The sequence below is a fragment of the Geotrypetes seraphini genome, chromosome 10 (assembly GCF_902459505.1).
Source record: "Geotrypetes seraphini chromosome 10, aGeoSer1.1, whole genome shotgun sequence".
NCBI classification, from domain to species: domain Eukaryota; kingdom Metazoa; phylum Chordata; class Amphibia; order Gymnophiona; family Dermophiidae; genus Geotrypetes; species Geotrypetes seraphini.
The window spans coordinates 58549490-58577263 of record NC_047093.1 but is presented as its reverse complement, the minus strand read 5'-3'; the positions used below and the strand labels follow the sequence as shown (position 1 = coordinate 58577263).

The window sequence follows — 27774 nt, the reverse complement described above, 5'->3', positions numbered from 1 at the left end:
GGGGAATTCATCAAGCAGTATTAGGACTTTTGCACAGGCATTAGAGCTTTAAGCCATAATCAATCAAATAGTCTTTTAATGGGTAATCTCAAAAGTCATGCACACCAAAGAATCACAGAGTCACGAAAGCAGTCTAGTTCAACTATTCATGAACTATATCATTATTGAGGACCGTATGGGGTATCAGACAACCTGACAAACAGCTTAGTTTGAAGGGAGAAATTCTTCATTTGCCCCACGGAACCTCCTCCTCCATTTTATCTTTTTTACTTTGCTTATTTCATTATAAATTATTTTTTCTGTCAATGTTAATTATCTTATCGTTTCATATGAACATATATAAAGTTACTTAGCTTTCAGCATTTAGCTTTAAGATCAATCCCCTGAACGCCAACGCGTTTCGGATGTCTTTGTCAAGGCGACATGGGGAGCTGAAAAACCAAGAAACAAACCATTAGGGTTAAGGCCTCCAACCAAACTATTAACAATTTTTTAGGACGACCCAAACCCACCCGTTATTCTACATTACTTACATTTATAGTAAACATGCACAGCGTACCGCCAACCGGCTTAGAAAGGCAAGCCGCAGTGTACTGACTCTGGGATTTAAATACCCCTCCCAAATGACAACATTTCCAGGGAAACAAACTACATTGCCTCATGAAGTTTAAAGAAAAAGAACCTATTTAAACCTGAGCAACATCTTAACCTATTAAGGAGACATATTAAACTGATAAAGAGACCCTAAAGCCAGACTTAAAGGTCAGCTTGGGCTAACCAGTCCGATGATTCATTTAACCCCTTAGGGGACATCGAGTCTAATATGAACATCCACCGGAGCTCACAACGGTTAAGCCTCCGGACAGTGTTCCCACCCTCCCACCCTATATTAATACGGTCCATAACACGCCATTTAAGATCTTTAAGAGTATGGCCGCAACTGATCCAATGACGGACCAGCAGAGAAGATTCAGTATGAGTGTGAACTCTGGATTTATGCTCGGTCAAACGGACCCGTATGGGGCGAGTTGTTCTGCCCACATACAGCTTAGGATAGGGGCATTGAATAACGTAAATCACGTTATCCGAGTTACAAGTAGTATTATGTTTAGTCTTATATATGACCCCAGTACTAGGGTGAGCCCAGCATTCCCCCGAGATAGTATACGCACACCACTGGCATTGACCACAAGGGAGGTGATTCCCACTCACGAATAAAGTTCTCTCCTGAAGTTTATGGTGATTTAACATTTCACCCAGATTTCTTCTTCTTCGGTATGAGCATAACGGTTGATCATCGAGAGTGGGAATGACCAACCTAGGGATATGCCAGTGCTTCTTCACAATTTTTGAAACCCGGTGGGCAACCGTTATGCTCATACCGAAGAAGAAGAAATCTGGGTGAAATGTTAAATGCTGTGTGTCCAACGTAGCTGAATCACTGCCGAGGCCAGCAGTTTTTTCAGCTTCACAGAAGGTAAAGGGCCATCGGAGAGGAGAGAAGGCTGGGAGTATGCTGGGCCACGGGGACTATCCAGAGCCTTGGCACAGGGCTGTGAGAAGGGAAGTTCCTGGACCATGACTCCTAGGCCAGAAACACCCCCCTCATGGCTTGCACCTGGGGGAACATTACTAAAAATATTTTTTTTACATTGGGGGGGTGTCAAAAATGATGGTAGGGGTGTCAAAAAAACAATGGGCCCTGGGTGTCACATACCCTAAGTACGCCACTGCACTAGTCAACAATACAATGAATCATATACTTCAAAATATTATCCACAACAATTCCAAATCACTTCATACAATAGCCTGACTACATCCACAACAAATTATCTGCTTCCTCTCCAAAACTTGAGCATACAAATGGTCTCTGGTGCTTTATAATACTGTTCCACATTCAACACTTAGATTGATAGGATAAGCGAATAATAAATTTTTATAATAAACACACAAGTGCAGGCCAAAGGTGTCAGAGAGGCCCCTAAAAGGCTCCCAAATCAACTGTAATCACTTACTTGGTATTTCTTTTACTTTTTATTATTTTATTATGAAGGCTTGATATACTAATTATTGCACAATAATGCAACTAAACAATTTACAAAATGCCGAACAAGGGAGGGAATAGGTGTGAAACAGAAGAAACTACAGAATAAGAAGAGGAGGGAAAAGGCAGAAGAGTAGAAACAAAAGATTAGGTTCTTACCTTGCAAATCTTTTTTCTGTTAGAAGATAAAGGATTGTATATGAAGCTGTTGCTATTGTATTGTCCCCTTACTCGTGAATTTGCAGAAAGATGTCACTCAAAATCTCTGAACTCCTCCCCTTCTGCAGTGAAGAACAACTCCTACTTCAGTTAGTACCAAAGCAAACAAACTTCACTGAAACAGAATAAAAGAGAAGGAGGGGCATGGGGAACTTCCCTGGCGACAAGCCATATTCTGTTCTGCTCTGTAACTTATAATAACTTTATTCTTTTATACCGCCATAACCAAAAGTTCTAGGCGGTTTACACTAAAAAGAGCTGGACAATCAGCTAAATACAATAATACATTAAAAAATACATAATTAACAATCAACACTGAACAATTTTTTTTCTTTTTTAGTACATGAGTGCACTAGTAGGAGCCAGAAAGAACTCCCAAAGGAGAAAGGGAATAAGAGCCCTCATATTCCTGTAATATTATCTTAGAAATAGATGAGGTCCTGAGATGGACACTGGCAATGTCCAAGGCAGAAATCAGGCGAATCAAAGGAATGCACAGGGCGGGCAGTGCAGAGTCCTATGTCTTCTAACAGAAAGAAGATTAACAAGGTAAGAACCTAATCTTTCATCCTGTAGCAAAGATATAGGATTTTGTTCAATAGCTGATGTACAAAGCACTGCCAGATGTCAACTGTAAGTGTTCATGTTTATTTTAAAATTGCATGGCTGCTTTTGTGTACTATGATGGAAGGCTGTGTGCATGTTTCTGGATAAAACTGCAGGGCTATGTGTATGTTTGTGTGTATGGTGCAGGAATGTAAGAATGTTTGTGTATATAGTGCGTATTGTGGGCTCCTTTTACTAAGGAGCCCACAATACGCACTAGCGTTTTTAGTGCACGCAGGATATTACCGCGCACTATGCGGCTAGAACTAACGCCAGCTCAATGCTTGCAATAGCATCTAGCGTGTGCGGCAATGTAGCACGCGCTATCTACATGTTAATGCCCTAACGCAGCTTCGTAAAAGGATCCCTGTGTGTATGTTTCTGAGTAAAATGTAGGGCTTTGTGTTGTGTGTATAGTATATATGTTTGTGCATGTTTTTCGGTATAGGACAAATTATGTCTAAGTTTAATGCAGGGCTATAGCTTATTTGTGTGTATAGTGCCGTGTTGTATGTATTGTGACAGGGAAGCTCCTGTCACTGGTTTAAACCTGGTTTTAAACCCTGCCATGCAAAGGGCTGTTCCTATTCCTAAGCCCAGGAAGCTACCCATTAACCCTGTTCCTATTGTAAAGAGCCAACAGGCAGGGCAAGGCAGAGAGAGAAGGACATTAACCACAATACCTGATTTAGGGCACTATAATCCCTTTTATAATTCCTTGGGCAGTTCTCCAGTGAAGCCTCTGGTAAAGAAAACTGGCCCAGGAAGGGTTAAGGAAAGGGGTGGAGCTGACAGGCAAGACGAACCCAGAGGGGGAGTGAGCATGAGCCTGCAGCATAAAATCAACACAGCTGGGAACACTGGGGGGGGGGGGGAGGAGGAGGAGAACGGGCGTGCAGAGCAGGAAGGAAACGGCTAGGAGCTTTTCCTCACAGCCCAGGGCTAGAGAACACGGTGTCTCACAGCTCTCCCGAATTAACAAACCCCTGGTTCCCAGGCAGAGGCTCAGGGGAAGAGAAAAGCTTCCAGAGCAGGGCTGGCCGGTAGCTGCCTTTGAGGGGAATTCCTACCCAGCCTCAGAGAGCGGGGAGTCCCTAATGAATGAGGGAGAGGTCTCTGAAGGAAGCCAAATGTATTGCAGTTTGGCAGCCTGGGACCTCCTATCTAACTACAGTCAGTGAGGTAATGAATGGGGCACCTTCCCTGGGCACCACCAGCCACTTCAGCCTCTCGATCCTGGCTGGGTCCAGGGGCGGCGGGCCTCACTGCGTGCGTGGGACCGGAGCTCTTCGCACTGTATGAAGCGCTCATATTTGGGAGGAGTAAAGGGCCAGGAGGGGGTCGAAGAGCTCTAAGCCGCCGTCCAAGCGCTCGTCAACGAGCGCGGCCGGGTCAATCCCCCGCTGTAGGCGGCCGCTGCCTCTCCTCCACCTCCATGTTTGAAAGACCTGCAGCTCGGGGCCGATGGGAATGTGGGGGAGAGGCTTGTGGGCCCAGCGCTTGTGCAATCACTGCACGCACCTGGCCTGAAGTCGAGGAAGCAGGGAAAACAGAACAAGGCAATGCGAGTCTATCGCAGAGCCTGAGATGGGCTCCGCGATCGACTCACATTGCCTTAGCGATCTACTGGTAGATTGCGATCAACCTTTTGGGCACCCCTGGTATAAGGAAACTTATAATTGAAGAGGCCAAATGTAAAAAAAGATTAACTAAGAAAAGGTCTGAAGGGACATTTTGGGCTTCTTTTACGAAGGTGCGCTAGGGCCTTAACGTGCGGAATAGCGGGCGCTAAATTGCCACGTGTGCTAGCCACTACCGCCTCCTTTTGAGTAGGTGGTAGATTTTCAGCTAGCGTGCACTAATCTGGTGCATGCGATAAAACCGCTAGCATACCTTCGTAAAAGGAGCCCTTGTCTTCATAACAATAGATGCAAGCACACGTCACAGAGTCAACTATTTTTGCTACTAGTGTTGATGAAAATAATAAAACCATAACACAAACCTTGGGAATAAAAGACACCCAGGCACATCACACTAGCAATTATCTTTAGAAGTTAGTGAAGGATGTTCTAGAAGATTTTGAAATTAAAAAGAAACAGATTCTATGTATTGTGACAGATAATGCTTCTAATATGTTGAGCACAATTGAGAAAATGATAGATATTAGAGGAAGACAGTTCTGCAAGTATTGGAGAAAGTGAAAGTGAAGAGAATAGCGACATTTTGGATAACATTGTTGAAGAAGCATCTAAGTGTACTTGTATTCAACATATGTGTTGTGCTGTTCATACTCTGCAACTTGCAATAAGAGATGGATTGAAAGATTGTCATGCAGCTACTCTGGCAAATTGAGGCAAGTAATTGTTGCAGCCAGGGCCCCTAAAATAGATGCCATTTTGAAAAGACTTGCAGGAAAAGGAGCACTTATTTTGATGGTAAAATGTTTGCTTGAATTAAAAGACTCTTGAAGAACTGGACAATGAAAATGTTTTATTAACTGAAAGTCAGGGGGCACAAGTAAATGCACTGGAAAATCTACTTTCTAACCCCTTTACTGTCACCAAGAGTTTGCAATCTGAAGATTTAACACCTGGTAAATTCTTCTTGAAATAGAAGAGCTTGATATAATGCCAGAACAAAAGTGGAGGATTAATAGCTGATGGCATTGTATCTTCAATGAAGAAAAGAGAGAATCTCTTACTGGATAATCAAATCTTGTTAGCTGCTATTTATGTTGATCCAATGAGCCGAATTTTGTTGAGCGATGACCAGACTGATACTGCAAAAAAGGCCCTCTATGATGTAACAGTTCGCATGAAGGGATTACTACCTGAAACACCACCCCTGGATGAAGCTATAAGCACTAGTAACTCAGGATCATCCTCTTCAAATGAAGAATTAGACTTTGATTCCTACTTGGACAAAATGGAACTTTCAACAGTAAAGCGACGTCGCATATGCGTGAAAGATAAACAACCAGAAAATGTCCAAATAAAGAGATTCCAGCAGTTTTTTTAAAATAATTAATAGAAGTAGAAAAGTATGATCGCTCATCGAAACTGACTGTAGGAGAACCATCCTTGTTTATCCTGAGATTATTAGTGATGTGGCAATGCCACCCACCCAAGTCAGTGTTGAAAGACTATTTTCAGCTCTAAAAATAATCAAGTCACATTTAAGAGCTTCTTTGAAAGAGGATCTGGCAGAAGCAATTCTGTTTCTTAGAACACTACATTGAGTTAGTTTTGGATTGCATTTAACAGCTATCCTACTCTACAACTATATTCCAAGTTACAGTATAAACTGTTTTAGGTTTTCTAGTTTTTGGTTTTGTTCATGTAGTTAAGCTTTGTTTTTGTTTTAAAACTACCAAAGAATGTGGTTCATATTTTTAAACTAGTAAAGTTCCTGTTCCTGATTTTTATGCATGCTATGCTACTACTTTATAGCCACTTGATAAAAACAATAAATAAAACCTTATTGTTTTCATTTTTTTGTCTTTTGTTTAAACCGACCAAAAGGCAGAACAATAGTCAAAGAGTTCTGAAAGTGGTAATCTAATGATTAACAAACCTGTGTGAAAACAACACGAAACTGTGAAATTCATTAAATTATGAAAATATTTGTGAAACGGGGTATCCTCAGTGTGAGGTCAGCGCTTTACATAACACGGGGCAAAGGTAAGCAAACCTCTGCCTGCAAACCATCATAGGATACCTCACGTGTGCTTAACCAAAATAGTGAAAATTCAACAGTGATATAAATAATAATCACACAGGTGAATAAATCAGAAGAACCACTCTAAGAACCCCCCAGCCAACTCCCCGAATGAACTCAGATTTAGCTTTAAGAGTGTGTCCATTGATCTTGCGAAGAAGCAGGGGGGTAACACAATGATCCAAAAAAACCCTGGTAGCCTGGTAGCTTTTAGTATTTAGGGTCTACATCTTTGTGATTGAAGCTATTGTTAGTTTAATTATAAGCCCTGGCAGGATTTGTTATGCATATTCATTGGGGAAATCCAGAAAACCCGACTGGATTCCGGCCCTCGAGGAGGGACTTTGACACCCCTGTTCTAGACAGATGGGTTATTTCCCTATAGCCGCATGCTGCTGCAGAAGAAATCCACTCCGGATTTTTCACTCTGCCTCTGCTGTATTTCACTGGGTTCTGTAGCTCCACCTACAGTTCTTTCCTTCTGCACACGTGCCTGCAGGAGTGTTTGTACTGCTCTTCCCATTTTATTATTTTTAATTTGATGTAATTTTGTACCTTTTTGGGGTAATTTGGGGCTTGGAGCGATTTTGAAGCTCTGCCTGCTTGAGATTTCACAGACTTCGGTCTGTAGCTGACAGGCCAATCTCACTGGGTACCTGTTAGCCAGCCTGCATAGTTTTCTCTGGAGCTCAGGGCTGTCCTTGACGTGGTCTCACCTACTGTAAAGCAGGGGTCGAGAGCAGGCTTTTAGGTGCCCTTAGGATGCTCAGCGGTGTTTCACAGGGTGCTGGCTGCATCTTCGCACCTCTGCTCGTCTCGGTGCGTATCTGTTGGTCCGCAGGGGTAGAGGTGTAGTCAGCATAGGAATCCAGCTGGCAGCCCGAAAATCAGCTTTACAGAAGAATTCCCAGCATTGTGGCAGTGAGTTTTCTCATCTAGGTACTGTGAGAGAGCTGAAAACAGGCTACAGCACAGATCTTTTCAGGTCACAGTGAGTACACAGGCTGACAGCCTGTGAGAGGAATGGGGGGAGGTTTTAAAAGTGGGGTTTTGACTGTTTCTTGATGTTCCCCTGTGTTTTCCCTTTTTTAGAGTTTCGCCATTTTTAGAGTTTGGGAAATATGAAAAATATCTCGATTTTGGCTCGTATTTTCTGATGACAGCCATCTTGTATTTTTAGCAATGTTTTTTTCTACAACTCCCTGCTTCTTCAAAACTGTAAATTTCACCTGGAAACTTGCTGGGATGAAGTCCTTGGGCTCTCCTCATGTGGATTCTTGCCAGGATTGCGCAAATTTTTGGAGGTTTTTGTGCCACGTGTCATGTTTTGCAGTTGGGGGGGGGCGCTGCAGCGTCCAGCTTAGCCTTTCCCCTGTTGAAGCAGGTGACCAAATGCTCAGCTTGCCCAGTGGGGCGGCCTTTGGCTGGTAAATCCGTTTGCCATGCTGCGGGTCCTCCACAACCTAAGAAACGCAAATTTAAGTCAACTTAGGGTGAATGTGCGCCCCAGGAGCTGGACACTTCCTCTGAATTGATGAAATTTTTGTGATCTGCATCTTGGGACCAATGTTCTCCCCCCTGCACAGTCCCAATCTGCCTCCATGACGCTTCTCAGTGGTGTTGTTCTTTTGGACACGTCCTCGACTCAGCCTGCCTGCATTGACTCAGCCTGCATTGCCTGACCCTGATCTGAGGGGATTCTGAGGTGGATGACTTGATTTCTGACCCCTTCTGTGCAGGAAATCAGGGACTGTGTGCTGGATCTTTGGATCCCTCTGGAGGTTTGGAGGCTGGGGATGGTCCTATGGTCTTGCGCTTATTTAGGTCTGAGGCTTTGCTGGACCTTTGAAGGAGTTCCCTTTGGTCACTCAGCTGGCTCCATCCACTTCTTCTTCCTGGATTTGTGGTGGGTGCTTGTAGTTTTCTACCTTTCCCTGGCATCCTGATGCTTTGAAAATTGCTAGAGCTATGTCATGCTTGTGTCCCCTGGCACAGGAGTGTCAGCGACTTATGGGTCAGTCCAGGGTGGATTCTTTGGTGGCACAGGTGACTAAACGCACCTCTCCCTCTAGTGAGGGGGTATAGTGTTAGAAGATATGCAGGACCGCCGTGTGGATGTGGTCCTCAGGAAACTCTTTGACGTAGCTGCTTTAGGCATTAGAGCTGCTTCAGCGATGTCTTTTGTTGCACATGCCTATTTCTCTCGACTGTGCATGCTGAAGAGTGCATCTGTAGTTTCCCCTCTTCATCTTCTTTTTGCTGGGACAGATTATATGGCTGATGCATTGTATGAACTTATGTGAGTTTTGGCAAAGGTGTCATCGTTCTCCATCTCTGCCTGCAAAATGCTTTGGATCAAACAGTGATCCAAACAGTGATCCAATCAAACAGTGATTCCACTTCCAAGACTACTTTGGCTAGACTGCCTTTTCAGGGACACTTTTTGTTTGGCAAAGGACCCTTGAGGAAGGAGTTTATCTCTGAAACACAGCCCGTGTCAGGTCCTATACTTCACATATGAGAACCACTATTAAGATTACTAAATTTGATTTATTTTTAATAAAGCAACCTGACATTTTGTCATTTTTCGCTTGACTGTTCACTGTAGACTGGTTAGATTGTTATTTTGGTTTTAACTGTCAATATGTGCCAGTCACCTCCCCCCATATCTTAGACTGACATTTCAATCATTCTACTGCAGTTTTGAGCAGTTTGAGCTGTTTTCCTTTCATCCTCTTTCTATTAAGGGATCCTCTACATTTATTCCACACCTTTTGAATTCCAATACCAGTTTTGGTCCCCTTTTTTCAGGAGTCCATTCTAGGCTTCAAGTACCCTTTCAATTAAAAATACTTATTTAAGATGTTTCTATCATCTTGTAGCTTCATATCATAACTCCTAATTCTGCATTTTTTTTCCAGTTGAAAATGTTTATTTCCTGTGCATCAATAACTTTCAGGTACTTAAATTGTCTTTTATCATTTCTCCCCATCTGTCCCCTTTTCCTTTCTACAGTGTCCATATTAAGGTTCAAAGTCTCATCGTGTGTGTCTTTTGGTGCAGAGATGAGGTTCTCGAACCCTCCTATGTTCGTTCATCAGATGCCACAACATGCAAAGAACCAGATACATATAAACAACCACAGCTTCAGTTTCATGTTTATTCTTTTATTTTGTCATTTTAGAGTTTTCAGACTCTGCTGTTCTCCTTCCAGAATTCATCTACTGATATCAGGATAATTAACTATGGATCCAGCATTCTTGTTGATTGCAATAAAAGGAATTTTAAACAAAGGGATTTCTTTTTCTTAATCCAACTTAATGGACTGGCTTGGAGCGCTGTGCTGAAATAAATCAATAACAATCAATAAGCAGCTTGAAGAGATTCCCAAAAAAGGCTCCATTCTGGAATACACATCTACTGTAATGGAATACATGGTAAAAATTGTTGGAATGAGGAATTGGGAAGGTATGAGGTGCAGAGAAAATCCAAGAAGTTAATTGTTGTGCCTTTAAATATTCCTTTTGTGAGATTGGGGTGTTTTGTTTTGGGGTTTTTTTTTGTAATAAATTGTAAAAAAAAAAAAAAGTACCCTAAGTTATGATGTAAAACTAACTGAAAATATATAGAAACATAGAACATAGAAATAGACGGCAGATAAGGGCCACGGCCCATCAAGTCTGCCCACTCCAATGACCCTCCCTATCTATCTTTGCGGATAGATCCCACATGTCTGTCCCATCTGGCATTAAAATCTGGCACGCTGCTGGCCTCAATAACCTGAAGTGGAAGACTATTCCAGCGATCAACCACCCTTTTCAGTTTCCCGCCCCTGATTTTCCACTGATGCCCCCTTGTTGCCGCGGGACCCTTGAAAAAGAAGATATCCTCTTCCACCTCCATATGTACAAGCTTGTGAATAGTGTAAATATTCACACAGGCCCAAATTCTATATATGTCGCCTAACAAATTGGCATTGACTAGTATGGCGCTCAGCGTGATTCTATAAAAGTTAAGTGCACTGTATAGAATCAAGCTTTGCACCACTTAGGTGGTGTTAGGCTTCGCTAGGCATCCTAGCTTTTAGGTGCACTCTATGCCAGGGTTCTCTTGGCCTAAATGCATACGCATAAGTTGTATGCACAACAACGCCTAAGTAAAATACAGGCGCCTACCAGGAAAACGCCCACAATCTGCTCCCTAGCCCAGCCCACTCTTAAGTCTGTGCTTTGGACTAGTTGCCTACCATGTTATGCACCTAACATTCAATTAACTTCAATTAATGTCAATTATAAGGTGCTAATTGCCAATTATCAGAACCGATTTGGCCTAGTAATCAAATTAGGTGCCTACATTGGCTAGGTGTGCCAATATAGGTGCCTAACCTTGGGTGGACTTTATAGAATTTAGGGGACAGTCTTAAATATGATATAAAATGCATGTCATTTTCTGGATATAACAAGTGTGAATAACCATTTACTTCTTGCACACAATGCACAAACTTAAAAAATAAGATTTTTTAAAACAGTTGTTATTTGTGACATTACTTTTGATAGTTTAGTTGAGTTATGAGTGGAACTAGAGGTAAAATTATCATTTAAACACATCCGTAGTTAACATAGTAATAAATTAGCCAAAAACTTGGAAGACACATATAATTCTTCATAATTGTCAGGATGATTTCTTTCATATCACAGAAATTTTGAAAGAGAACAAAATAAAATGGAGTTATTGAAACTGTGCTCACTGAGTGAATTTGGTTATGTACATAGAAAATGATGGCAGACAGGGGGGAGGGACCACCCTAAGCACTGTTTTGGTGGGGGCGCTGGCACCTCTCTGCCGCCCCCTCCCCCCCCAGCCACACTGTTTGGCCACCTTAAGATCATCACATTAAATCACACCCAAGTCCCGCTGTTCTGTCGTGCACATAAGTTCTTCACCCCCTAAACTGTACCGTTCCCTCAGGTTTTTGCAGCCCAAATACATGACCTTGCCAGTTTCAAAAATGGCTGTTTCTCTGCCACCGACTTTGGATGCCTTGCAGGAGACGTCCAAAGTCGGACTTAGACATCCTATCGAAAAATGGCCCTCATTGTCACCCCCTTTTCCCTACTCAGCATTCCTGTCCCCATGCACTTAAGAATCACCATATGACCACCCAGTGGCGTAGTAAAGGTGAGCAGCACCTGGGGCGGTGGCGCCCCTCCCCCGCCCCCTTCCTAGCCCCCCTGCCATGCTTGCGCCCCCTTTTCTTTCCCTGTATCTTTTTAACTTCTCCGGCATAAGCAACATGCCCACGTCGCTGTTGGTTCACTCTTTGATGTCGCATCCTAGGCACAGATCCTGGAAGTGACGTCAGAGAGCATGCAGATGCCAACGCGGGCAGCAACCTTGCACCAGGGAAGTAAAAAAGGTATAGGGGAAGGCATGGTGCACAGAGCAAGGAGAGAAGCAGGGGGGGCAGAGAAGTGGAGGGGTGCCGTGCCCTTAGGAAGACCACACACCCCTTACTACTCCATTGTGATCACCCCCAGGTCATACTTTTCACCCCTTAGACTGTTCTCAGACCCTTGAGTTTTTGCAGGTCATATATATGACCCAGAAAATTTTTTTTAGCATTAAGTGTTAGCCGCTGAAAAGGTTGGTGTGGAGCTCAGGCTTCACTGGATCCATCTTCATTTTTTCAACAACTTCCAAAATATCTACCCTATTTGCTAACTTTGTCATCCACAAAAAGTCTAACCTTTTAGGATAGTCTTTCCACATTATGAAGCAAATTTGAATTGTATGAATGGGATGTATTTATTGTATTAGCTATGGGATTTTACATATTAACATAGTAGATGACGGCAGATAAAGACCCGAATGGTCCATCCAGTCTGCCCAACCTGATTCAATTTAAATTTATTTTTTCTTCTTTGCTATTTCTGGGCAAGAATCCAAAGCTCTACCCGGTACTGTGCTTGGGTTCCTACTGCCGAAATCTCCGTTAAAACCTACTCTAGCCCATCTACACCCTCCCAGCCATTGAAGCCCTCCCCAGCCCATCCTCCACCAAATGGCCATATACAGACACAGACCATGCAAGTCTGCCCAGTACTGGCCTTAGTTCAATTTTTAATATTATTTTCTGATTCTAGATCCTCTGTTCATCCCACGCTTCTTTGAACTCAGTCACAGTTTTACTCTCTACCACCTCTCTCGGGAGCGCATTCCAGGCATCCACCACCCTCTCCGTAAAGTAGAATTTCCTAACATTGCCTTTGAATCTACCACCCCTCAACCTCAAATTATGTCCTCTGGTTTTACCATTTTCCTTTCTCTGGAAAAGATTATGTTCTACGTTAATACCTTTCAAGTATTTGAACGTCTGAATCATATCTCCCCTGTCTCTCCTTTCCTCTAGTCTAGGGTATACATATTCAGGGCTTCCAGTCTCTCCTCATTCGTCTTCTGGCGCAAGCCTCCTATCATTTTTGTCGCCCTCCTCTGGACCGCTTCAAGTCTTCTTACATCCTTTGCCAGATACGGTCTCCAAAACTGAACACAATACTCCAAGTGGGCCTTACCAATGACCTGTACAGGGGCATCAACACCTTCTTCCTTCTACTGGCTATGCCTCTCTTTATACAGCCCAGCATCCTTCTGGCAGCAGCCACTGCCTTGTCACACTGTTTTTTCGCTTTTAGATCTTCGGACACTATCACCCCAAGGTCCCTCTCCCCGTCCGTGCATATCAGCTTCTCTCCTCCCAGCATATAAGGTTCCTTCCGATTATTAATCCCCAAATGCATTACTCTGCATTTCTTTGCATTGAATTTTAGTTGCCAGGCATTATAATAATAATAATAATAATAACTTTATTCTTCTATACCGCCATAATCGCATGACTTCTAGGCGGTTTACAACTGAAGAGAGCTGGACAATCATTAGACCATTCCTCTAACTTTTGTTGTATGTTATTTGCATATTTTATTATGAATACATTGATTCTTTGTAATCCACCTTGGATAAAGATGAAATAAAAATGAATAAATAAACTGGCCCAAGATCTGATCACTGCTGCATACCACCTCCTTTCCTCAGCATGATTACAACAATCTACTTCTAACTGGTCTCTCGCAGTGCCGCCTCTCCCTCCTGCAATCTGTGGAAAACTCTGCTGCACGACTTATCTTCTACCAACCTCACTACACTCATGTCACCCCTCTCCTTGAATCATTTCACTGGCTCCCTATCCACCTTCACATACGGTTCAGGCTCCTATTGCTGACCTATAATTGTATTCATTCTGCTGCCCCTCAATATCTCTCCTCATACATCTCCCAAAGAACTCCGTTCCTCAGATAAGCTGCTCTTAGCTGTACCCTTCTCCTCCATTGCCAATTCCAGACTTTGCTCCTTTCATCTAGCTGCCACCTATGTCTGGAATAAATTATCCAAGTTTGTCCACCAAGCCCCTTCCCTAACCTTATTTAAAAGCAGACTGAAAACACACCTTTTTGATATAGCCTTCAATCCATAACCCTACTCCCCACTGCCCACCAACCCAGCCAACAGATTAACCATTCTCCTTAACTGTATCCATGACATCCTGTTAGTCTGCCTTGTCTGTTTAGATTGTAAGCTCTTTCGAGCAGGGACTTTCTTCTTTGTGACTCTGTACAGCGCTGTGAATGTCTGGTAGCACTAAAGAAATAATTAGTAGCAGTTGTAGTAGCCGCCTGAACTCTGTTTACCATGTCCTATGGTCATCTCATATGCAACCAATTTCTACCTAATCACTTTAGAGCCCATACCTAAGGAAGTCAGTTTCTTTATGTCATTTATATAAAACTATGCCAAAATCCTTGCTGAAATCCACTGCTCTCCCCGATATCTCTACAGTGATGGTTGTAAACCAGTGTTCCAACAATCTCAACAGGTTCCAGTGGTATCACAGAATGTCCTTTAGACCTTAGCTGATGTGATTCAAACGTATTATGATGATGTCAGAATCTAATGATGCAACTAGTTCAAAGATTACTTCATAATTGAAGGAACAATCTCTGTGCCTATTCTTATGGTGGGGATGCTTAGAAACATCGAGGCAGTGGTAGGGAGAATCTTTTCTCTCTCTCACTTTCTATTTCTCTCTGTTCATAAATCTTTCTAATGAATACATAGACTTTGATCTACAGACCTTACTCATTAAGAGTTATCAGCAGAGTTTATTCCACACAGCTGTGGCTGAATTTGGCATTTATTCAGTTTGACACTGGTGGCAGTGTTAATTTTCACATCTTTAATTATTTTTAGTTATTCCAGCTACTTGAGAAAAAAAAATCACATGGTCAGGCTTTATTTTTTGGGGTGGGTGAAGGAAAAATTTGGTGTTTTAATACTAAAGAGGAGGAGAGTCTTGACAGGTAATGAAAAGTCATACTGAGAATCATAAGCTTTCTTGTATGATGGTGAAATCTTTTGTTCCCAGGAGACCCCCATGTATGAGAGAAGCTGATCTTTCAGCTATGTGGGGGGACCCCTGCCTATAGCAGCCCTTTCTGTTTGTAAATCAATACAATACAATATTTATATACCGCCGATATCTCCATGAAGTTCACAGCAATTTTCACAAATAATTATGAAGATACAAATTATTAAACAGTTTACAATATTTATGAATTATTAATAACTAATTCTTGAAATAGATAGGTCTTTAGGTCTTATAAAAATCTTAAAATTAGATTGTTATTTAATATTAGTCAGTAAAGTTTTCCAAAGTTTTGCTGCTTGATAAGCCCATGTGGAGTTAAAAGATCTATTGTGTCGTATATTCGTAATGACTGGATACCAAAAAGTGGCATTATTTCTCAGAATCAGAGATGGATTATTAAAAAGTTAAAGAGTTGAGGCATATAATCTGGAGGTTCTCCAAAACATATTTTAAATAATGTACAATAGAATATATAAAGTATTTTCCTTTCAATAGGTAGCCAGTGCAGTTCTCATAGGTAAGGTGAAATATCACTTTTCATCATTCTGAAGATTAATCTAATGGCTGTATTCTGTAGAGTTTGGAGGTTATTTTTATTATACATTTCTGGCAATAGTCCAATTGAGACAAAACTAAAGATTGTACCAATAGGTGGAACTGATGGTTATTTAAATACTTTTCCTTCTTAGTTTCCAGAAAAGACTAAAAGACTTTTTTATTAACAGGTTGACCTGAGGTAATAGGGAAAGATTGTGATCAAAATGAACTCCTGATATTCTTATTACATTAACCAGTAGAAAATCAATCTTATTTATGGTTAAAACTTTAGTATCGCAATTTATGTTAGGATGGTTTAAAAATATAGGGGTCCTTTTATTAAGTTTTTAGTGCAGAGAGCCACGCTAAATGGCCTATGCTGCTCCCAACGCTCATAGGAACTCTATGAGTGTCGAAAGCAGCATGGGCCATTCAGCGCGGCTCACCACACTACAAACTGCTAGCGCAGTTTGATAGAAGAGGCCTTAAATGTTAAGGCATCCATTATATTCTCTGGGTGCCTTAGTATTTAGCGCATACTAAATCAGTTAGCGTACCTTAATAAAAGGACCCCATAATTTTATTTTATCCTTATTTAATTTAAGTTGATAAGCATATGCCTTCAAAGAAGCCTCAGATCAGGCCTGTATATACCTCTCTACAAGAACATGGCATCTGTGCCTGTAATGTGAGATTTTCTCTGTAACTTCAGATTATATTTTTGCTCCCTTCTGTTTATTATCTAGTTCTTTTAAAGAAATTGGTTCCCTGATATTTCAAATTGACTTCCATTTCTGTCTGCTGATGTTAGTTCATTCACCTCGTATGATTCTAATCAAACTTTTTTTTTTTTAATGAAGTACTACCGTGATGCCAGAGAAACAGTTCATTTTTTTGTCTTGTTTGTTTCATGGGTGAGGGGGGAATCTGTGCCTCTTTCTCTGAACCCAGCCTTGATACCCTGTGCCATATCAGCATGGGGGTGGGAAAGAGAAGCTAGATCTGGGAGAAGCTTTAGAACTGGTAAAGGGCTGAGCAAATGGTTCATTACTGCTAAATTAATTCATTTCTTCAGTGATAAATCATTCTGTATTTTCCAAATTGGGCATTTCTGAGATGTAAAAGTCTAGTTGTGTAGAAATTATAGATCTCTAGAGCCAAGTGCTCTGTCTAACTGGTATTAAACCATTTACTTAAATGTAGTTAAAACGCTTCAAAAGTGGATATATTTATTTACAAAATTTCTTACTCACTTACAGTTACATCCTACAGTTCTGAGCGAGTTACAAGAAAACACTCAATTTAAAACATGTAATTCACATTAACAAACACACACATAAACAGACATAATACTGTAAAACATCAAATGCTGTAAAATGGATTGAGGATTATACCCTTCTCCACTCACATTTGCAACCTGGGAAGGATTATAGCGTTTTGAAAGATGATATGCTGCACAGTTCCGCCTTACCTATAGAAATAAACACACATTATTGTATATCTTATCTCTCTGCAGTTTACACATTGATAACGAGAGAACCCAGCAGCAGAAGAACAGAAGACCTATCTGAGGCTGAAGACACCTGCCTTATTAGAAGTACTGTTTGATGTTCCTAAATATTTAAACCAATATGTCTTTAGCAGAACAGAAGTGTTTATTTCATAGGATCTTAATTTCAATTATTCATTTTATCTGGGAATAATCTCTGTAAAGCTGAGACCATAAATGATATGCAAAGTACTGTAAGCAGTATTAGATTCTACTAGAGATGTCCGAATGCTGGTTCTATTACGTTTTCCATTATCTCCTGATATATAAAATCTATTTAAAATCTAAGGGCTCCTTTCACGAAGCTGCGTTAGCAGCTTTATCGCACACACATTTTTAGTGCGCGCTAACTCCCGCACTAGCCGAAAAACTACCGCCTGCTCAAGAGGAGGCAGTAATGGCTAGTGCAGCCGGCAAATTAGCGCGCACTATTACGCGCGTTAAACCACTAATGCAGCTTCGTAAAAGGAGCCCTAAAACTATTAGGGATGAGTGGACCCTTCGTTTAACATTTCTATTCGATGCTTAACTCATTAATTTTTCCATTATTGATTACTGAAGATTTGTGAATAACTGTAGGCCACTATTTATTCCTCTCATGATTTGATGACCCAAAAGTCTCTACTTTAGAATAATTTACTGGTGCAAAAAGGACTTTAACCATATGATACTTCAGATCTGATGCAATGGTTTTGAAAGCAGTACTGGGCACCTACGAGAATCATATTTATTTATACAAACAGATGACCTCTCAGATGCTGAAAATACTGGAAACCCTGGCGGGAACTTACAACACTAGAGCTTCCTGGAAAATGAAGGGTTTATAAATATAGGAGAACAAAGCAGAATGCTAAATATCATATCATGATTCGGGGTACATGCAGATGATAGGGAATCCATGGATATGCAAGAGCTATGGAATGTATAAATTACAGCTTTGCAGCTTTATCAGATTAAAAAATTCTAAAGGAAATAGATTCTGGTCAAGATACAAGCCTACTTAATTTACCCTTGAGGGAATTCTGTGTCACTACACAACAGAGATCTGACACATAATTTCCCTGCAGCTCACCAGGCCCAAAGGCAGAGATGGCTGGAGTAGGCCTAGAGAAGAAAGATGAAGTACTGACCAACTAATTTTGTGTGATCTAGAAGGAGGCGACATTGGCTGTCTGGGCCTGAAGAATGAGGCATTGTTGGCTGAATCAGTCTGTATGGGCCAGAAGAATGAGGTGTTGGTGGCTGAATTAACTCTGGCAGGAGGAGGCAGCCTTGGCCATGTCAGCTGGAAGAAGGAAAAAGTGATATTTTCTGAATTGACCTGGTGGGAGGGGCAGAACAAGAAGGAGATGAGGTCCACTTAATAGGTCTGGGTGAGTTAGAAGGAAAAAAAAAGCAAACGCAGCCGAATTGACTTGGGGCAACTACAAGTAGGGAAGGGTTAAAGGGTGATGAATTTGGGTTAGAGGGTGATGAATTTGGGCTTGAGCCTGAGGGAAAGGGGAGGATAATGGTAAATTAAACCCTAGAAAAGGATGTCATACTTGATGGGAAGAAATAAGGAGTAGTGGTGAGGTTTGGCCTTGGAGTAGGAGGGAGAAGAAAAGTGGTAGGTTCATATTTAAGGGAAAGAAAGAGTATGATGGAGTTAGGCTGCAGGAAAGGATAGAAAGATGAGGGAGGGTGGAGGAGTTTGGCTTTAAGGGTAGGGTCCCCTGCTATTTGATGTATTGCTATAGTAGTCTTTGAGGTAATATGCACCAAAAGCTGAAAATCTCTGCATGTCTGAAAAATTGTTGTTAGTGTTAATTATTGCTCAAAAGTGGTAATTATATTGTTCTATGAACAAAGTAAAATCTGTAGAATTTTACAATATGTACATAATTTGTCTTTTTTTTTTCTTTTTTTTCTTATTTATTCTTTATTGAATGTCAATTTTTTTATGATAAACAACAATCATATCGTAATCAACAGTATCCATGGAAATACAAAATACAGTAATTATTGGAAACAATAAAGGAGAAATAAACATTTTTCTTTCAACTGTTTGTTAGTCCACAATATTGGAGAAGGAGTTTCAAAATCGGAGCATAATTCAAAGAAAAATTAATTCATAGGTAATATAAATGGAAGATCTTAAGTGGACCCAATGTATTAACTATGAGCACTTATCCTTGTTCCTCTATAGGGGTACTAGCTGTCCTAACCTCTTTATCCATAATAAATCTAGATAGCTGCGAAGAATCAAAGAAGATATATCTAACTCCTTTATAGTTAATCAAACATTTGCATGGAAATCGTAGTACAAATGTTGCACCCAATTTTAAAACCTGGGGTCTCAATAACAAAAACTGTTTCTTCTTTTTTTTTTTTAGTTAATCTAGACACATCCGGGTACATCCTAATTTTATGATTCAGACACATTACATCTTTATGCTTAAAAAACATCTTCAAAAGCCATTCTCTATCTGAATCTAAAGCTACCTGAACAAATAGTGTGGCTGCGCTTATCTGTTCTGTCTGTGATGTTTTTAATAAGTTTGTCACGTCCAGTACAGGTTCTTGCTGATCTTCTGAAGTTTTCTTCTTCCCCATGGAGATATAGTATATTTTTGAAATAGGTGGAAAAGAATTTTGCGGAACTTTTAAAATCTCCAAAAGGTAGCATTTAAACATTTCCAATGCAAGAACCACAGGTGATTTGGGAAAATTAATTACTCTCAAATTCTGTCTCCTTGTTATATTTTCCAGCATTTCTAACTTGAAATTAATATTCCCATTTTCTTTTATAAGAAGTTGATTTTGTGCTCCCATTATTTCCAACTTTTTTTCCTGATCTAAAGATTGTGTCTCTAACTTGCCCACTCTTTGTTGTAATATCAGCATCTCCGAAAGTATCCCAGAGAAATGAGATGTTAATGTTTGTAATTGAGTTCCCAGGGAAGTTTGTAAATTTGAAATTGCTTCCCAGATAGAATTTAGGTCTACAACTGGGGGCTTTTGTAAGGGAATACATTTAAATTCCATTTCTTTGAGTTTCACAGTACTTGCAGGCAAATTCAACAGGGGTGAGTCCTGCCTCTCCCCTACAGATTCCAAGTTCCCTCGTGGCTGCTGTTGTAATCCTGAAGCGGTTGTTATCCTCCGTAGCGCTTATTCTTCCTCCTCTCCTTCAGAGCTCACTGAAGGTACCACTAGACTCCCCTCGACCGCAGTCTATTGCAACACTGAACTGGGGAGTGGCTGCGCCGGCGTTCTGCACTCCTCCGGAGAGAGGCTGGCCACCTCAAAAGGTTCTCCGATATCTCTCCCCTTCCCGCCGAGGCTTTCTCATCCGGCTCTGGTTTAGGCCCGCGCTCAACAAACGCATCCATTGGGCCAGGTAATTGTGATTGTAACCTGGGTTCAGAAGGATAAACCTGGGTTTTTTATTTCCGTTTAACCATCAGGTAAATCAGGAGCATTCAGTCGAGCTCCTTCAGATTGCCATTTTTCTAATATAGAATTCCTCTAGAACAGTAGGAAAATTATGGGGTAGAATGGTGGGCTGATGGAATAAATAGGAGAAATGAGGTGGAAATTTGGTCAGGAAGATGAGCACCATGGGAAGAGAAGAAACCTGAGAGGAGAAATGTGACAGACATTAAGATCTCAGTTTGAATCCGTTTCACAGATGGTGAACATTTGCATATATAGAAAAAATATACAAGTCAAATGTTTTGTTTTAAACAAAAATGTCATGGGGCCTTAGCTAGGATGTGGTAGCAACTATCCTGATTTACAACACTCTCCAATGTGCTTCCTTGCTTGGTCTCTAGATGTCGCTGTATGGTGATGGTCACAAACAAACCACAGCTTCTCTTCAGTTCAGTTCTGAATATTGGGATCTGCCTATGTCTCAGAAATCTTCAGAGTATAAAACATTTTGGGGTTAATTGTCCATATAAATAAAGTTCAGTCTTTTCAGTCCAGTATCTGAAATTGTAATGGTCCAAGTCCAAAATTAGTGAAATTTCATTGATCCCCATTAGCAAGTGATAGTTCTCTAATCTCTAGTAGCCAGAGATGTAGGATTTCCAGAGCTATATGTGAACAAGTGTTAACTAATGTTTTATTGTAACTTGAAGAAAGTTTTCCACAGTTCATTTAAGAGCCCTTTACTAAAGCTTCGTGCATGCTAACAAAATTAGCGTGTGCTAGATGCTAAGAAGCCCATAGATAGACTTCATAGCATTTAACACATGCTAATTTCATTAGCGCATACTAAGCTTTAGTAAAAGGGCCCCTTTGTTTTTAAAACATTGACAATTTGCAATCTTTCCACACAAAAAGAAAAGAAAAACACAAAAATGTAACAAGAAAAGCTGGCAAACTGATTTCCTGTCTTTTTTCATTTTTTGCTAAATTAACTTGATATGCTTTAAAAATTTACTTGTTTAAAAAATTCTTCTCTTAAACTTCAGAGTACATCATTACACTTGTTTTATTGAATTTTTTGCCATCTGCTTTGAACCTTGTTTTAGGGAGTTGGTGGAATACAAGCACCATTACCATTGTTTAAACAACTGTCAGCGTTCACAGTCCCTTCATTATGTCATTAGCAAATAAGCAGAGATTGCTTATGAATGAGTTAACACTAACAGAAAGGAAACAAGATGAAGTCAACTTCCATGGGATAGAATAAGAAGATACCTATTGCCCCCTATAGCAGTGGTCTTCATTAATTTTTAAGCTGGGGGATTCTAATAAGTTGAAGGAGAGCCGCCGAATATCTTCCCATTCAAGACCATGACACTGCTGACCAATATGTGTTAGTGACATCCACCCCCACCAAACTTTATTGAGGGGTATCTTCAAGGTTGTGAACCTTTCCAAATGCATCTTATTTTGTCTACTAGTGTTTAAGCCCGTTACATTAATGGGTTCTAGAATATATGTCTGTCTTTCTTTCTGTCTCTCTCCCTGCCCGCTGTTTTTCTGTGTATCTGTCTTTCGTTCTCATACGCTGAGATGCTTCAGCTCCAGCCCTCTTCTCCCACCTACCCTTAAATCACTCCTTTTGCCTCCTCCCCAGCCTGAACAACCACCAACCACAGACCAGATGCTTAGTGTCGGTATGCCTGCTTCCGTTATTTTTGTGCTCTCCTTGGTCCTGTTAGACGGAATGAGGGCGGAAGGGGGGAGTCACCGCCGTGGTCACCATCTCCGTGCATCCGTGCTTAAGATGCCTCCGCATGCACACAGTAGAAGGAGCCAGCGTTGCCGAGGGAGGGTGATGGGGAAACCACCGCTGGCTCCTTCTACTGTGCATGTGTGGCACAGAAGCACGGATCACGGACGCAGGGATCACAAAGACTGAAGTGCGCATGCGCACTAAGGGTTTTATTATAGCGGATTGAGAAGTACCTTGTCCTTCAAGCTTTTGGCTTTTCTCTGCATCCACTTTCCTTTCTGTCTGTCTTGAGCATAGGTAGAGAGGCAGAGTAGCAAAAAAAAAAAAAAAAAAAAATCCCATAAAGAAAACAAGGGGGGAGCTACCATTGCTCCCCCCCAATCCTTCCATTCAAGAACACTGCTCTTTTGTTTTTCAGCCTGACTCATATTAAGATATTATTGTAACCTAGGCCTCCTATTGTTTCCTTCCTTTGTTTTCCCATATGCATGTTCATATTTAGTTACTAAGATAATATTTTTTTTAGAGTATATCCAATAAAATAAACCATTAACCTCAGAATATAATATACTCTCAGGTCAGTATTCAGCCATCACAGTAAATATTGTTTTTGAACGCTGGCTGCAGCAGCTGAATAAAACACAGATATATAATACAACACAATTTTTATTTGTATACTGCCAATACCTCTTCAAAGTTCACAGCGGTTCACAAACAATAAAATATTTAAAATGTAGGTGCTTGGAACTTCCCTATCTGTCCAACAGGCTCATAATCACAGCACTTGTATCCAAATATAAGCTGGAACTAAATATCCATGTGTGTGGGAGAGGGGTGGGGAGGCAGTGATATCCAAACCTCTTTCTGGAGAGCTTACCAGATATAGAAGCCCTTTCACTAAGCTGTCTTAAGCAGCTAACTTGGAGGTTACTACACCATAGACAGTGGCACCAGAGCCAGGAACCAAAATGGTGCTTATGATCCCCCTAGTGGTAGTCTCATGGTACTACCACAGTACCATGAGGCAACCGCTAGGGGTCATTGGTACCATTTTGATTCCCAGCTCCAACTCAGGCGGCAGCAGGGAAGAATATCTGCCACTTCGGACCACGATCCCTAAATGAGTCCTAAGAGGGGTCAGGGAGGGTGTGTTAAGGTGGTGTTTGACGGCAGGGAATGTGTTTCTCCTGCCCGAGGGTGTGCTGTTTGTGAGGGGACCTCAAATGTTGTGAGAAAGGTCTACCGATATGTGTTGGGTGGTGGTGGGGGGAGTGCTGTATTGCTACTGATGGGGGTTGGGGGTGAGGGGTGTAGATCAGTTGCTAAAGATGTGTGTGTGTAAGGGGGGAGGGTTGTTAACTCTGCTATACCAGACCTTTTTATCTATTTATTTGTGGAATGGCCTGGTACAGCAATACATTACAGGGGCATGTAACACAGTTGCTCCAATCCTATCTACAACTGCACCTGAATCTAAAGCAGAGCTGTGCAATGTGCTAGGTGTCTGTTCTGTGTGGTAAATACAGGGCAGATGCTGGACTCACCCCCTTCATTTATTGCAGAGCCTTTGCAGTTACTGCACATTCACTTTTGTGTTAACCGTGCAGTAACTCCAAAACCTACCACCCTTTAGTAAAAGACTCCCAAAGTTAAGACAAAAAATGATCTGAATATCCCCACTCTAGATAATTGCTGGGACTGCCCATGCACCACCAGCCTGGCACTGTTTGAATAGCGCTGAGGTGGTCTATGAGCATATTCAGTGGCACTATCCAGGTAGCTACTGTTAACTGCATGGAGGATGGTGAAGTGGCCTGAGAATCAGGGAAATTGGGTTTGATTCACACTGCAGCTCCTCCATTACACCAGGCACAAATTAGTACCTGTATTTACCGTAATATATAAACCACTTTGTATCCACAGATCCCATCCCCTAACCCTTTGTTTGCAGTTATCCAGATATTTCTCTTTGACACGCGCTTGTGGCTAATTTTGTGAGTTAACACAGCTTGTCAAATGTTTTAAATTAGTCCAATAAAAAGATATCATCTAATTTGGATTTTAGATTTATTACTCAGCTTTTCCAAATCTGAGCTCAGGGCCAGTTACAACTGGGTTCATTAGTTATTTCCCTGCCTAAATGACCTCACAATGTAAACTAAGCCACTTTTATTTCCATTCAATCAAATAGACCAACCCAGCAACCGTGCCATTTTATACACTTAATAAGAAATAAGGAATTCTCTCATTTATGGCAGCAAAATAATCAAAGGACCATTTATTAAAAATTTAGCATACACCAGTACAACGCACTATCTGCAGCAGGTGCAGGGCTCATTTCATCGTGGGCCCTGTGACAGGTAATGTATTCTAACCAATTGTTAAGGGACCCAACCCTGATATCAAAACCAAGGAAGAGCCCAAGTCTCAAAACATTAACAGCGGAACCTGGATAGGCCCGCTGCTCCCTAAATACACCCATTAACCTGTGCCCCACCACCCCTTTTCTTCTAAACAAAAACACACAAACTCTACTTATGGTGAAAATTAGCCGCAGCCCTGTTTATTGCAAATTACACATTAAATACATAAACAGCATATTAACATCATCACACAAAATTCATGCTAGCAAGAATCTGAGGGGTGGCATGTTCCCCCAAATGCCCCTTTCTCCAGAGTCACCTGACCCACCAGGCACGGCTCCCAGCCGGCCCACCGCTCATCCTCTGATGAGCCCAGCAGCCAGTAGCTCGGGATACCGCACCCCAAGTCACCACTACCCAGCCCTCCTATCCATGACCCAAAGGACAGGTGGGTGGGAAAAGCCGCCTTGGAGGACCAGGTAAGCCCTGAGTCCTCCCAAGCCCCCCCAACACCCTCCTCGGTCGCGGCCCACCAATGGCAGGTCTTCCCCACAGTGGGAAAGACCCGCCAGCCTATCCCCTGCCGGCCCCGTGCCTACGACGGGCTACCACGTGGGCCTCCCAGCTCCGTGTTAGGTTCGCCCGTCGAGACGGGCTCTCGGGTTACCTAATAGTAATGAAAAAGGAACAACCAGAAATAGGAATGAAGTGGACTCTGGAGATTATCGGAAGCCAGTGGAGCTTGGACAAAAGCGGTGAGATGTGGTCGAATTTGCTATTTGCGAAGATAAGCTTAGCAGCGGCATTCTGAATCCGCTGAAGTCTTTGAAGGTTTTTCTTTGTTAGGCTTAGGTAGATAGAGTTGCAATAGTCCAGTCTGGAAAAGATGGTAGATTGGACAAGGATGGCAAAGTATTTTTTATGGAAACAGGTTCTCACTTTCCTCAGCATGCGAAGGCTGAGGAAACATTTTTTTATTAGGGAGTTGAGGTGATCATTGAAGGAAAGTGTAGAGTCAATGATGACTCCCAGAATTTTACTTGAGTATTCAAGAAGACAGAGGGATGGAGGTGGGCAGTTGGTCCAATTTTGGGCCGAGCCAGTGAAGTTTTGTTTTGAATTCGTTCAGTTTCAGCTGCACAGTGTGGGCCCAGGATTGAAGGTTCGATATACATGAGGATATGTTCGCAGAGAGGTTGGTGAGGTTCCGGTCGGTCTCAAGGAGGACAAAGATGTCGTCTGCGTAAGTGTAAAGTGTTTCAAGGGGGGAGAGGTGGAGGAGAGGACATATAAATGTTGAAAAGGATAGGGGAGAGAGGTGAGCCTTGTGGGACTCCACAGATCGGGTTCCAGGGGGAGGAAGAAGTGCCCTTCATGTTGACTGTGTAGGAGCGGGAGCGTAAGAACTTCGAGAACCAGTCAAGGACTGTGGAGTTAATGCCTATCTCGGTGAGTTGGTAAAGTAGGATATCATAATGGACGACATCAAAAGCTGCAGAGAGGTCGAATTGAAGAAGGAAGGCGAACTTGTTGCGAGAATAGAGATGTTGAATTTTTGAGATTAAGGAGGTCAGAAGGGATTCAGTGCTGAAGTTGGGACGGAAGCCGTATTGGTAGGGTAACAGAATGGTGAATTTTTCTGCATATTAGAGTTTCAAGAATCTATCGGACCTGCCCGGATTAGGCACGGGTTGGCCCGATCGGGCAGGTTTGTGAATCTAGCCACAGTGTAAGTGGTTTACGACATGTTTATACCTGTTGCAAGTACCCCGAGTGAATCTTTTCATACAGGTACACTTCTCCCTCCGTATTCGCTGTGATAGGGGATTAACAGACCTGCAAATACAGAAAAACTGCGAATAACTTTTTCATATGTTATTCACTGTTTTCTATTAAAAACCATTGTAAATATGGTGAATCTGCGAATAGCATGGTGGGAGACTTGACCTGTTCCTGAAGGAGAGGCAAAACACAGTGAAGAAAGTGTTGGGCATCAGCGATTTTTCTCTGTAAATGCTTGGAATCAGCGATTTCTCTATGCAAGCTGATGTAATTTGGTGGAGGAGGAGCCAGCAAGCTTAAAACCATTAGTAATCGAAACCGCAATTGCTGAAACCGTGAATACAGAGGGAGAAGTGAAGTTCACACATTTTAAATCAGTCAATCAACGTGATGCATGTTCATTATGTTTACCTGAAAACCTGACTGGCTATCCCTCCCCCGGACAGATTTGGGAAGTGCTATTATAAGTTATCTGGAGCAAGGAAGAATCTGTTATTGGTAGAAATATGGATTGAGAGAGACAAATATAAAATCCAAAGTCTGTATTTTGCAAATTGGTGATAAAAGTGGAGTCTCACATTTAGCAAATGATAATAGAATAGGGTAGAAAAAGTCATAGAGAGTAATACTGTTATTGTATAATGTAAAATAAGTAAAAACCCTTGTTTTCCCACATCAAATAGTCTAATTTCACTGTAATATCCATTTCTCAAAATTACTACTGGAGGATAATGACATCAACTTTTAGAGATTTATCTTTAAATTAAATTCCTGCTTATAATATGATTGTAAGTTCTAAAAAATAATAAATATTCTTAATTGTATATTTTGCATATACTGTACAGTTCTTGCCTTATTCTCACTGTAACTTGCATCCATCCACATCTCTTTTAGAAATTGCTAGTCCGCATTCAGAGGGCACTGGTCGAATTTTACCTTATCAGACTGACGAAAGCGAGCTTTCACATATCGAGAGGAGGGGGTACTGGGCTTTCCCGTTCACAATAGATTTCTTCTAAAAAGGCTGAGGTTCCAAAGTTTCTTAGTACGTAGGTAAACCCACTTTTAAACTCAAATTCAAGTTTTCTTTTACCTTTAGGGAACAATGATTAAATTGTGTTCTAGTTCTCAGAGCCATCTGTAACCCCCTACTGTTTCCTTTTCTTTCGCCGACTGGCCTGGCAGAGGAAGGGGGGGAACGGCGGCGCCAAGTTTTGCTGGAAATTGTAGTCTTTGGCACAGCTAAGTGCAGTGCTCTCCTGCATTTCGCACTGCTCGCTGAAACTACAAGCCCCAAAAGGCCTG

At 41.6% G+C, this 27774-nt stretch overlaps 1 long non-coding RNA gene across 2 annotated transcripts; it reads right to left on the bottom strand.

Moving 5' to 3' along the window:
• Positions 1 to 382: 382 nt before the first annotated feature.
• Positions 383 to 27739, bottom strand: LOC117367589. Of its 2 annotated transcripts, XR_004540805.1 has the most exons (3): positions 27563 to 27739; positions 17011 to 17073; positions 383 to 431 (listed from the first exon to the last, which is right to left on the bottom strand). It is a non-coding gene; the product is annotated as an uncharacterized LOC117367589 (long non-coding RNA). The 2 variants fall into 2 exon arrangements; XR_004540806.1 differs by lacking the exons at positions 383 to 431; positions 17011 to 17073 and adding an exon at positions 20001 to 20770.
• Between the last annotated feature and the right edge of the window lie 35 nt (positions 27740 to 27774).